The sequence below is a fragment of the Rhodnius prolixus genome, unplaced genomic scaffold (genome assembly GCF_049639745.1).
Source record: "Rhodnius prolixus isolate KJV_2025 unplaced genomic scaffold, Rpr scaffold_2, whole genome shotgun sequence".
NCBI classification, from domain to species: Eukaryota; Metazoa; Arthropoda; class Insecta; order Hemiptera; family Reduviidae; genus Rhodnius; species Rhodnius prolixus.
In genome coordinates, this window is record NW_027411592.1 from 55696037 (window position 1) to 55708389 (window position 12353).

Sequence of the window (12353 nt, forward strand, 5' to 3'; positions counted from 1 at the left end):
ATATAGGAAGGGAAGAAGAAGAAGTAGTTTGAACTGGACTGTTCTGGAGGTGGAGTGGCCGACAAGATTAGTGGGGAAGAAAAGTAGGGTCTAGTCGGAGATTGACTCTCTGGACCCTACTTAAAAGAAGGGAAGGGCAACTCACTTGGCCCCAGGACTGGACTTGTTAGATAGACACTGTGTAATGGTATCCTTTCCTACTTTAGGGCACTGATCAGGGATTAAATATGGCCAAGGAGTGCCCTTCTCTACTTTACCACTTATTTCAAGCACGGTTAACTTAGTTCACTCAGACTTTTCAATAATATTTTGCCCACAATTTTGATCAGACCAATCATTACCTAAATATTTGTAAATATTATACAGGGTGCACCAACAAGTATGGTCCATAAGCCTACTGTGTGTAGTACATCTAAAGTGGAGTTCAATGACGTATTGGCCACCTTCATATTTTCCTTTGTTCTTGAGTGACGTCACTTTAATTTTTTTTCTAAAATCATTACTTTTTTTTTGCAATAAAAATGTTATTACTCAGAAAGTTTTAGTCCGAATTCGATTCTGATGACACGGCTAGAAAGGTAGATAAATTTTTCTAAAAATTGACACCATTTTGAAGCATAAGTTATTCTCCAAACAGCCTCAATCTTCCTCCTGGATACTGGGAAAATAAAAGTAATCGATTTTTTTAAGAAAACTCATTAGGCCTTTATGTGATCATTATGAGACCTAGGTGCTACTGACTATTGGTCCATCTAAAAGAGTTTTCAATGAATTAAACAACTTGATAAACTAACACTGTTGGTGTGCTCGTGAACACGTTTTCTTGCTAAAACAAACGTAATTTCTCATACGAAGAGAAAAGGAATCCTGGAAAATGATATACCGTTTGAAAGTCCATTAAACAAGGAAACTTTTACTAAAAAGTGCCAGCACCTAGGTCTGATAATGATCACATAAGGGCCTAATGAGTTTTCTTCAAAAATTTTCGATTACTTTTATTTTCCCAGTATCCAGGAGGAAGATTGAGGCTGTTTGGAGAATAACTTATGCTTCAAAATGGTATCAATTTTTAGAAAAATTTATCTACCTTTCTAGCCGTGTCATCAGAATCGAATTCGGACTAAAACTTTCTTAGTAATAACATTTTTATTGCAAAAAAAGAAATGGTTTTAGAAAAAAAATAATTAAAGTGACGTCACTCAAGAATAATGGAAAATATGAAGTTGGCCAGTACATCATTGAACTCCACTTCAGCTGTACTACACACAGTAAGCTTATGGACAATACTTACTGGTTCACCCATGTATATTCTTTAACTTTAGAGAAATTTATTTAATTTTATAAAGCTTTTTTTAAAGCACACACCGGGCAGTGTACTGCAAGAAGCTCCTAGGAAGAGAATCCAAGGGGGCTAGCAGCAGGATTCCAATTCACTCCGTATTTAGATTAAGAATTTTCATTTGGATAATTTTTATAAGAAATTTTTTAGGAAGTAAGTTAAAATGTTTCCGGAAATCAGAAAGTCGTTTGAGTATGCATACCATATATTTTTAATGAAGGAAGATAAACCTTTTTTCCTGATTGGGGATAACTATTTTTTTAATAAAAAAAAAAAGAAAGAATATTATGCAAATATTGGTGAAAATAGAAAGCTCTTGGTAATAACCGACTGAAATGTAGATGTCACCAGCAGACGACATGCAGAGACGAAAACTTTTCTCAGGGACTGGGTTTAGTTAGAAAGTTTGGCTTTCATTACATCAACCGCACAACCCTTTAAAGCCATACCATGCCATGCACTCACATACAAAAGGTTGTTTAGAAAGGCATAAGCCAGTATAAAGCTTAAAACCTTTTGGGCTGGTTTAATCATAGAAAATTTTACTCTTAAAGAGATTCAATCACAAATTGTTGGGGGGGGATACATACAGCCTAGAAACAAGTCATTACTTCAATGAAAAATTTCACTCTAAGCTTATAGGTACCTAAGAGAATTATAAAATTTAAATATACTTACTCATGATCAGTTTCAATTCACAACTACGCTGTAAAAGAGTAAGAATTTAATATGCTATATTTTAGTAGTTTAGTCTATAAATTTTGCAAACATTTTAGTAAACTACCCAATGTTCCATCAATTTAAAAAGCTTTCAATGCCAATTACATGATTAATTTTATTGGACAAACGGAAAATTTAGCATTGCTGCTTTCTATTAACTCCTTAAACTTAAAATGTTATTGGAAACTCCAAATCTGGACCAAATTTCCTCTTACAAGCGTAATAATTGACAGAATTACAATAAGAAAAACTCTTGTTAAGCTAATAAACCAGATTTTTAGAAGAAATATTTATATCAAATTATACACCTAAATCAACAGAGGCTAACAAAAACATTAACATAACCTATCACAAAATAGAAACATGGCTTCCTAATTAAATTTTCTTTGAATTGTACGCTAAAGAAAGAGGGGATTAAATTTCTTTCTTCTACCATTACTTACATTTGTTTTGTTTATGCTGCCAGACTGTTAGGTTAGGAAATAACAGTGAATAGGTTGTAATATTATGTCTAGGATTTGTTTTTAATGATTCTCTGTTTGTCATTTGGGTTAAAACACTAGTTGAAAAAAATTGTGTGTGATTTGTTTTCATTGGTAAGATAACAACATTGTAAAAGAAAAAATATTACAGTGGTTTACTCCAACAGTAAAGCTTTGTGTAAGTTTTTAGCAGAATGTGTTAACAGTTTTTTTTTACTTCTTTAAAGAACATTTTAAATTCAATTCTTGGTGACTTAAAAAACTAAAATAGCAGTAATATGTGTTAATTTTAGAATTCAACATTAAAAAAAAATCATATCTACCTTGATGCTTTTTTTCTGCGAGGTTAAAAGGCAGCATAAGAAGACATAAGTTTGAAGCTTTTCGTTCAATTAATGATCTGCTGCCTGTACAAAACAAAAAGTTATTATTATTAACAATAAGCCTGACTAAATTTTGAACAAGAAGTGTGATTAAAAGATGTAACTTAAAAATATTTCAGAACTAATGGAAAGACAAATTGGATAAAGGATACTCAAAAGATAAGGTAATCACTAGGGAACGGATTTGTATGTATTTACATATTTTTTTCTAGGCAATTTACAGAAGTTTTTCAACTAGAAGTATTTGGATGTTATCGCATATTTATACATATTTGATTAAAATAAATAAATATTTCTACATATTTAATCAAAATATGTACATATTTTTCATTTTGGGCATATTTTCATAATTGGGAGGTGGTTGACAGGAACTGTGAACCACAGACTGTAGGGCTGTGAATCACAGTGGGTACAATGGTTATTGTAATTTACACAGAATGCTGCTAAACAGTGACGGGCACTTGTTAGTTCTTTGAAGTTGTCTGTTCTTTCAGCTCGTTCGTTGAAGTGTCCAATTCATTTCGTGTATTCTTTTTTGGGTGAAATGCCACGAACATCGGCCTCAAACAAACAACTGGTTGCTAAATATCTTCGCGAGTTTCCAGTAGAACTTTTTCGAAGTGATGGAGACATTTTGTACTGTACAGCTTGTGACAAGCGCGTTTCTTGCTCTCAACGTTCCCAAGTCACCCAACATATTGCCACCGGATCGCACATAGAGAATGAAAACAGAAAGAAAGAGAGGACGTCCTATCAAGCCTTCCTTACATCTCCATCATCAAGTAAGTCTACTCTGAGTACAGATCTGTGACGGGCTTTGGTTAGAACAGATATCCCTTTCCACAAACTTAAAAAATCCTCATTTCAAAGGATTCTTAGAGACCTATATTGAGAAAAAAAATGCCTGACGAGAGCGCTCTGAGGAAAAACTACCTGGAAGATATCTATAAAGATACACTAACCAAAATTCGAGAACATATCAAAGATGGACCGATTTGGGTGTCAATTGATGAAACCACTGACGTTGAGGGCAGGTATATTTGCCAATGCAGTTATTGGAAAACTTGACAGTGATACTGATGTGGATTCAAAGCCATTCCTTTTGAACTGTGAGGTTCTCGAAAAATGCAATCATTCCACCATTTCACGATTTTCATAAAAAAAATGTCCATTTTACTTAAATATTCCAGAAAATATTTTAAGAAAATCACATATTTTCCACATAATTGACGAAAATAAATGCATATTTTAATTAAATATTTGGCATTTTTAAATACATAAAAATCCGTTCCTTAGTAATCACAATACATCTCATTTTTAAAACTTTGTATTACCTAATTTTCATTACTGTTTACTTATAGAAAGTTCATTAAATACTTTCAGTGATCTTATTTGAAACTGAAGAAGGATTTTTTTTTGTGCTTAAAGAAGTTTCAACCTAAGTTTGACAAGTGTGGAAATTTAAGGTACTTAATATTTTTACCACAAGAACAAAAACCAAAAAAATCAATGCAAAAAGGTAACTGTTCACTCACTAATTAACTATTAACTCCAGGTATGTGTAACATTACACAATTTACCGTCCAGAGATGATAGAAAAAAACAGAAATTTCTTCTGTATCAGAATAAAATATGCATAGATCACTTTATATTTGTTCAAATTGAGTGACATTCTTTTTCTTTTAAATTTAGGCTACTTTGCAAGAAATCCAAGACTTCTGCTTTGCAAGATCGAAATTCGCCTTAATAGGAGGATACTAAAATCTTTAGTTATACAAAAAGAGAATAATAATTAAATTGAGTTGATTAAGGAAATTAAACCATTCAAATACCAGGTACGCTTTAGTATTGTAATTAAGTATTTCTGTAATTACCTTACAACTAAGTTGTGGGTGTTTCTTCTAATTAAAAAATAAAATTTTCACAAGTGCTTTAATGAATTAATAAAAATTAATTCCAAATATATCGTATAAAAAATGATTGCAATATTAAGCCTGCCCTATGTGAGTTAAACAATTAGATGGCAAACGCCATTTCCAATAATTTCTTAATAAGATGAGTGATGAGCTTTCAAAATTCAGTAAAATTGAGTAAATCTTTATAAATAACTTTTTTGTGACATAGATTGCTTGAAAATTCAATAAAAAGTTGGTAATAATCACTGAAGAAAAATTCTTTTTTTGGCCATACTTGAAAAGGATTATTAAGGCTTAATTTTTTGTTTTTTTTTACTTTTCTTTGATTAATCCTTAGAATATCTACCAGAATATGGATAATTTTTATAGATTAAGCTTAATTTAATAAATTCTGGAATACATAATCAATCATGAGTATTTTATCAAAAAATAATTTAAGTTAATTTTACTTACATCATAGAGACATCCTTCCATCTTACAACTTGCAGACATGACAGGGCTGACAGGTGACCCCAAGATACAGCTCAACGTCCTACGATAGTTTGGCTTATAAAAATTTTAAGTAATTATAAATTTATTTCTGTTATTTATTATAATTTGTAATTTTATTTTAATTAAAAACAAAAAAATATATTTCTTTAAAAGTTTTATTTTATTTCAGTGTACTGCCATCACATTTGAAATGACGTCATCCTTTGTAGGAGGCCATTAATATGGAAGTGCTTTAATTCAGTTGGTGTTTTAATGAAATAGTTTTATTAATAATTGTGACACTATTCAATTAGATTTAATATTTATAAATGTAAGTAATTCGGTAAAAAGAAATAGTCATAGTTTTTCAAAAAAATCGGTTTTGGTGATGGAATTAATATGTTGAGAAAATATTGATTTAGAAATGGATTTTCTAATCTTTCCATATGGTAAGTCCTAATTTCATTTTTCTTCTTTTTATTAAGAAAATATTGTTTTTCTTGACCATAGAATGAAATTGGAAATTGGTCAAGAAGTTTATTTATTAGGAAAACTTTTGCACAGCTAACTTTTCAATTCAATTTCTTTGCAGCATGAATTCAATTTATTCAAATCTTTAGCACAATCATTGGAACTGGTGGTATTTAGTAGCAGCACTTGCGTTATTACTTGCTTGTTCTGTTATTACTTGAAAAATTAGTTTCTGTTTCAAATTTTAAAGTATTTATTATAAAATTTATTGAAATGAAATTATGGGTAAATTATGGTTTTCATTTGTTGTAGTTTATCAGCAATCCATGAAATACTTGTGCTCATCTCATTTTATAAGATGTTCTCTTCATTTGAAGAAAGTGATTTCTGATCTGGTGGTTATTTTTTTGTATTGCTAGTCAAAGTGAATCCAGGTAATAAATTCACCTGAATTTAAGAACCAAATTAGTATTTCATTACAGGCTGATCGCAATGTTTCCGAGCGGTGATACTCTTCCAATTTAATCCTTTATACTAGATAATTATTTTGCAATAGTCGTAACTCTCCATTTCTTGGGTGAAGTCTTCCGTTAAATCTTTATTAATCTATGTCGTTCATACTATATTTAGAGTTAGTCAATAGCACCTTAGGCAATAGCTTTAATAAAGGAGCTGATATGAACGTTTTAATTTCCATTTTATCTGTGAAATTTGCATGTAATGCTTGCATAAACAGCGTTGTCGATTTGTATAAGTACATAATTTGTTGGAAGTTAATATATGTTATAAATATTTTCTGTTTTAATAATTTAATTACTTAAGGCACTTGAATAAGTGATAGTGTTTGCTTCTTTAGTACATGCAAGACTTCCCTATGTAGCCAACTTTTTGCTAATTTTTCCTTTATAACATTTTTACCAGCCGCTTACGTGAATGGCCCACCTGTTCCTCCACCAGAATTTTGATTTCTAAAGTTGGAAAAAGGGGCCATGAAAGGATTAAAGGGTTTTTACTAAGGTAGGCTTAGAACAATAGAAGTTGCCCGAGCATCAGAAGAAATAAGGACTCCACAATACCGCTTGAGGCACCCAATTGCATTCAGGCATTGCATTCGCACTCAATGAGGATTCATTCTTCGACTCTCTTCACGACGTCACTCTACTTCTCATTCAGTTTAAGCCAATTCTTTTAGAAATAGTTTATATTTTAGTTTACCCTAGTTAGCTACTGTTCCTAAGTTTAGTATTTGTGCCTCGGCATTATACTCTTAGTCAGCAATTTTATCTTTTGTACTTATTTTCATGGATCTACTTAAAAGATACCAACTTCATCTTCAGCTAACAAATGAGAGGTCACTAAAAAAAATTTAAGCTCTTAGTTTCATCCGTTCTGTATGAAGATAGGAAGATCTAGAATGAGTGTTTATTGAAACGGAAGTTTCTTTTTAGTTTTCTTTGGTTTCATACTTAGCTAAGTATGTTGTACTTTGTTGAATCAGGCATAATGAGGGGCATTAGGGTAGCTTATGTTTTGAAGATAAGATTATATTTAGTAGTTTAGAGCTCTAACTAGAAATAATCTCTCTTGACAGTCTAACTGAATCCCATGCAGATGAAATTACATTTATTTTATATGATTTTTTTGAAATAGTACTGATGATCTTTGCCCACCTGATCACATCAATTTTCTCATTTTGATCGTTTAGGAATTTCATTTATCTTCAGATGGTTTGGTATTTTCAACAATTTTTTGCACAAAATAATGCACTTTTTATTTGGCATCAGTCAATATTATTATAAATTTCATAGAATCATTTGAAATTGATGAATGCATTTTAACAACTTTTTAACTGTCTTGGCCTAACATTAGGTAGCTCACTTTTCAATTGAAATAAATTAAATTAAGTCTCTGTTTGTCCATTTAAATCCTATTAATCCCCAACCCAATCCCATTAATTATTCATGAGCTGTGTTTGTAAAGATTTTGGGGACTTACTCCAAATTATATAGTTTATATATGGAGACTTGCCTGAGTACGCCATTTTTCTTGACTTTAAGGTTACATTTCAAGGATATTTTCCACATTGCTGATTTCCTGTTCACCATCCCAGCTAAGAGCTTTTGTTTTTTGGTAATTTTTGGATTTAAGAGTGGTTTTAAACTTACATTTTTAGCTCTTACACTGACAATTCGTTACACTTTTAGTTCTTTCATTGACAATTGGTTACATTTCTAGTTCTTACATTGACAATTGGTTACATTTTTAGTTCTTACACTGACAATTCGTTACATTTTTAGCTCTTACACTGACAATTCGTTACATTTTTAGCTCTTACATTGACAATTTGTTGTCGTGGAGGGATTGAATTTCCATTGAAATCTTGGGGTAAACTATTATTGCAAGTAAAAATAAGAAAATCAAATTTGCTATTTCAATAATGGACTTAGAGGAAAACTTATTCATTTTTTATTTAAGTTTCTTCAGGCGCAGATAAGCCATTATTCTGTTCAGTCTTAATCTAAATTCAAATGTAACTATGGTATTATTTTTAATAAACAGCTTCCAATATAATTTCGTAGAAAGCCTGCTCTCATTTTTCTGTCTAAAAGAGCCGAGTTTTTATTTTTAAATCTTTTGAAGTTTATTTGTTTATTGTAAGTACTTTTTCAGTTCGTTGTATTTTTCACGCCTTTGCTAATATAGGGACCGAGTTATCCCAACTCATACTTTACACCTTGCCGTTACTTTGCTTTGACATTATCTGTACTATGAGGAGAGTTCCGCATGCGTTATCTCAGGGTGCCTTTTCAGAGCTCATATCGTCAATAGGCCCGCATTATCAGAGATATAGTTATTTCCACTCTGTTTATTTGACAGCATTCTCCAGGCTGGTTCAGGAATTTAAATTTAGATAAATGTGTTTGTTTTATACAATTATTTTTTCTCAACATTTTAGAACTTAACTCAAGTTACACTTTCTAGTTATTTCATTTAGTTTTTGACAGATGAAGATTCAGATGCTGGGGCTGTTTAGTCTTCTGTGGAGATTATCGGGGATTATGAGAGGGGAAAGTCTTTGTATAAAGTGGGTTTACGATGGACAGAGGTAGGATGGTGGATTTTTTTTTCTTTTTTTGTAGCAGGAAGTGGGGACTTAGCGTATTAACATCCCGTAGAAAGGATGTTAAAAGTCTAAATTCGTAAAGGGCATCGTCACTGTTCAAAGTACAGGAAATGACTCTACACCACTAACATTTTAGGCATTTTTATACCGAAACCAACGTCACAATATTCCAATTTAACTAATTTATCGAAATACACAATAACTATTCGACTGAGCAAGTTGACCACGGTCACTCGTAGCATAAGATGGCAATGCCATCTTTGTGCTTGGCCGAGAACTACTCGCCGAACCGATTTCGCGCATTCTCTGAATTTATTTGTATGCAATTAATTGTTTAAAGCAAATTTGTTCATTCGTATTATATTACTGCACAAAGAAATAGCCTCCTGAGAAGTTGAATTGTAGGATTTTTTTTTTTAAAATATTTTTTCTAAAGGAAGCTTTGCTTTATATTCTTTTAATCGTAATCCCAGGATTACGATTAAAGTAAATGTTAAAATTAATGGGAACTTAGCTGTAATAAAATGTTAAAAATCTTTATCTCCCTGTTGAAAATACAAAAATATAAAATATATTAATATAATGGAAAATACAGTAAGCATTGCATAATTTGTGACCTGTTTTTCTTTTGTTTTTCTTATAAAAAGCTCCAAGCACGCTGCTATCTGGTGGTGCAAGCAAGAATATATTAAAGAGGTGGTGAAATTAAGCTCTTTTCTTTGACATGGATGGGGAGATGGTTCTACTCAGCGGAAGTAAGGCCGAGAATGGAGGATGTTTTTCTAGTGGGCGGGGGTGGTTGGGTTAGTGGTAGTTGTTGTTGGGTTTGGTGGAAGTTGTTCCATGAAAGAGTGGGTCCCCCGTATACACTGTAACTGGAGAAGATACTGGAGTGCTGCTGCCACCGGCGTCCTAGTTGTCTTAGGCACGTAGCCTGGAATGCTAATGTCTTTCCACGCACCGCCGCAACACCCTCCCCCAACCATTTCTACGGTGAATGGGCGGGGGGTGGGAACTTTTCTACCAACACCCCCTTGAGTTTCTATGGGCGGCTCTGAAGGCAAAACGGAAGCGTTGTGCTTCTTCTCGGAGTTAACACTAATTTTTAGAGGCTACCCTTGCATGCTAACTGCTTCAACGCTCTTACTCTAGAAGAACGTGCTTTACCACTCCGTACAAAAAGAAGAAGAAGAAGGAGTTAGAAAAGGAAAACTTGCATCTTACACTGTTTTCTGTATCTTTTCTTTCACTCTCTTCGTTTGTGCGTGAGTACCATTACCACCTGAATATTTCATTTCAGGTACTTATATAATTCAGTGCAACAACGCATTTTATTGTTTTTTAAGTCTAAGCTTATTTCCTTTTTCTTTATAATTCTTAAAAATTTTCATGAATAAACTGAAAACATTTTCCATTGACAAGCACAATAATAATAATTATTATTATACAGAACTGCATCTTAGCTCAGTGTTACACCATAATTGCATAATAATTATAGTGTAATCCACGTAGAGACCACAATCTCGCCAAGCTCTTTGTAAAGCTTCCAGTCTGTGACTTCTCGTAACTACATTTTTTTTACTTTCCTACCAAATTTGGCGGAAAAGGAACTCTGTTTTGTTTGTCCACTGTCTGAAGAACCTGTAGTTCAGTATCTATGATCATCTCTGGTTCTTAACAAGTTTGCAGAGCTCATAGTATGATTACTAGCGCTTGCAATGGCCTCCTCTCTGCACAAGGCTCTAGATTTAATCAAACTTAGAGCCTAGTGCAGAAAAGAGGCCTATTGTAATTAACCTCCTTGAACTTCTAGCAAGGAAACTCAGGTCTTTTTTCTTAGGCTGTTCTCCACCAGGTTTTCTTTACCATAAGGCAACAAATAGAAATTATGGAGAGTTTAAGTTGACATGGTACCTCTGTCTTGTTCGGGATAAAATTTGTGTCCACCTGAAGGAATGCCGTTTGCCTTGGCCAGTGGGTATGAACATGTAAAATACTAGATGGCTTTTCTATAGGAGATATAAGGTTATAAAGTTTGGGATCTTTACACGTCCTTTAAATTTCAAATTGCTGTATCTCCTGTCTTAATAAGGTTAATACAGCAAAACTATGTACAATTATAGTACTCGTTTACCTCCACAATGGTGCATAATTGCAGCTTTCTATCCGTATTTTTTGGGGAGATATAAGGTGATAAAGTTTGGGAGTTTTGCATTTCCTTCAAATTTCGAATTGCTGTATTTCCACTCTTATTGGTGTTATCCCTGCGAAACTATGTACAATTATAGTACTCGTTTACCTCCACGATTGTGCATAATTGCAGCTTTCTATCCGTATTTATTGGGGAGATATAAGGTTATAAAGTTTGGGATCTTTACATTTCCTTTAAATTTCAAATTGCTGTATCTCCTGTCTTAATAAGGTTAATACAGCAAAACTATGTACAATTATAGTACTCGTTTACCTCCACAATGGTGCATAATTGCAGCTTTCTATCCGTATTTTTTGGGGAGATATAAGGTGATAAAGTTTGGGAGTTTTGCATTTCCTTCAAATTTCGAATTGCTGTATTTCCACTCTTATTGGTGTTATCCCTGCGAAACTATGTACAATTATAGTACTCGTTTACCTCCACGATTGTGCATAATTGCAGCTTTCTATCCGTATTTATTGGGGAGATATAAGGTTATAAAGTTTGGGATCTTTACATTTCCTTTAAATTTCAAATTGCTGTATCTCCTGTCTTAATAAGGTTAATACAGCAAAACTATGTACAATTATAGTACACGTTTAACTCCACAGTTGTGCACGACTGCAGCTTTCTATCTGTATTTATAAAGGAAATATAAGGTGATAAATTTTGGGAGTTTTGCATTTCCTTCAAATTTCTCGCCTAATGTCAGACGATCTCTCTCTCTCTAGGCACCTTCAACGTTGGCCTAAAAATTAGGTCAACTATTATCCTAGTCTAAGAAGAACCTGTATACGCTAAATTTATGGCGCGTTAATTGGCTTCCATAGCCGGTCTCGAAGCCGAACTTTTGTCCGAACAGCGCTGTCCATCACCGAACATTGGGGTGTATGGAAGCTCCTAGGTGTAGAAATTCTGAAGGCCAACAGCTGATCTTGAATTCTGGATTTCCATGGGAACTACTGAGCTAATCTCTTCCGTACTAGTTCCTGTTATGTCACGTTAAAGATGGCTGAAACCTGAACATAGAGAGAGAATGAGTGAGTGAGTTAGAGAGGAGCCATTTCCGCTGTAAAAAATGACACCCTAATCGGATTTTTTATAAAATTTACTCCAAGTTATAAAAACTTTATTTCTGGCTTGAAAATAAAGTGAGCAGATACTTTATTATTTATCGTCCTTTCAAGTTCATGAAGTTTAATATTATATAGCAAACATAACAGTGAGAATCACCGGAAATAAAACAACACATTCTT

At 32.9% G+C, this 12353-nt stretch overlaps 1 long non-coding RNA gene across 3 annotated transcripts in view; it reads left to right on the top strand.

Moving 5' to 3' along the window:
• The first annotated feature begins 2579 nt into the window (after positions 1-2579).
• The window catches only part of LOC141450037 (uncharacterized), a 300684-nt gene continuing 290910 nt past the window's right edge, over positions 2580-12353 (top strand). For all 3 annotated transcript variants that reach the window (XR_012455901.1, XR_012455900.1, XR_012455899.1), the window contains exons 1-6: positions 2580-2719; positions 2835-3088; positions 4308-4390; positions 4617-4759; positions 5301-5402; positions 5502-5760. This is a non-coding gene — a long non-coding RNA (uncharacterized lncRNA). The remainder of the gene's footprint in view (positions 2720-2834; positions 3089-4307; positions 4391-4616; positions 4760-5300; positions 5403-5501; positions 5761-12353) is intronic.